General features: G+C 39.7%; 1 pseudogene; it reads right to left on the minus strand.

Annotated features, from left to right (window-relative positions):
* Window positions 1–713: 713 nt before the first annotated feature.
* LOC121133074 lies at window positions 714–812 on the minus strand (annotated as a pseudogene).
* Window positions 813–1,063: the final 251 nt, after the last annotated feature.

Here is a 1,063-nt window from a genome sequence, read left to right on the forward strand (position 1 = left end):
AGTGTTTGAGATTTTATGTGCATTTTGAGCTTTATTAATGTTTCTTTCATGAATGTAGGTGCCTTTGTATTTGGGGCATAGATGTTTAAAATTGAGACTTCATCTTGATGGACTTTTCCTTTGATGAATATGAAGTGTCCTTCTTCATCTCTTTTGATTGATTTTAATTTGAAGTCTCGTTTGTTAGATATTAGGATTGCTACACCCACTTGTTTCTTAGGACCGTTTGATTGGAAGATCTTTTCCCAACCCTTTACTCTGAGATACCGTCTGTCTTTGATGTTGAGATGTGTTTCTTGTATGCAGCAGAAGGATGGGTTCTGTCTTCGTATCCATTCTGGTAGTCTGTGTCTTTTTATAGGCAAGTTGAGGCCGTTGACATTGAGGGATATTAATGACCATTGATTGATGATTCTTGTTTGTGTTTGATTTATTGTTAGTGAAGTTATTTTGTGTAGTTTCTCCTCCCTTTTTCTTTTGTTGTTTTGTAACGTGAGATTATATATTGCCTGTGCCTTTGTGAGTGTAGTTATCTTCCTTGGATCTAGGTTTTCCTTCTAGCACTTTCTGTAGAGCTGGATTCATGGATATTTATTGTTTAAATCTGGCTTTGTCATGGAATATTTTGTTTTCTCCATCTATGGTAATTGAAAGCTTTGCTGGATATAGTAGTCTGGGCTGGCATTCTTGTTCCCTTAGTGTTTGTAGGACATAAAAATATGGAACGCTTTGCGTGTCATCCTTGTGCAGGGGCCATGCTAATCTTCTCTGTATCCTTCCAATTTTAGTATATGTGCTGCCGAAGCGAGCACAATATATTTATTTTTTATTTAACTTTTTACACATGTTACTCTCAGTTCTCTTCCCTCTCCTCCTCCCCTGGCCCCCTATTCCTCCCAACCCCCATCCCACTCCATCTCCTCTGCTCCCCAGGGAGGGTAAGGCCTTCTATAAAGGATTTTCAGAGTCTGTCATATAATCCTGGGCAAGACCTAGGTCCTACCCCATGTGTCCATGCTGAGAGAGCATCCCTCCATGTGGAATGAGCTCCCAGAGTCCATTT

This window comes from Mesocricetus auratus, unplaced genomic scaffold (assembly GCF_017639785.1).
Source record: "Mesocricetus auratus isolate SY011 unplaced genomic scaffold, BCM_Maur_2.0 Super-Scaffold_100019, whole genome shotgun sequence".
NCBI lineage: Eukaryota > Metazoa > Chordata > Mammalia > Rodentia > Cricetidae > Mesocricetus > Mesocricetus auratus.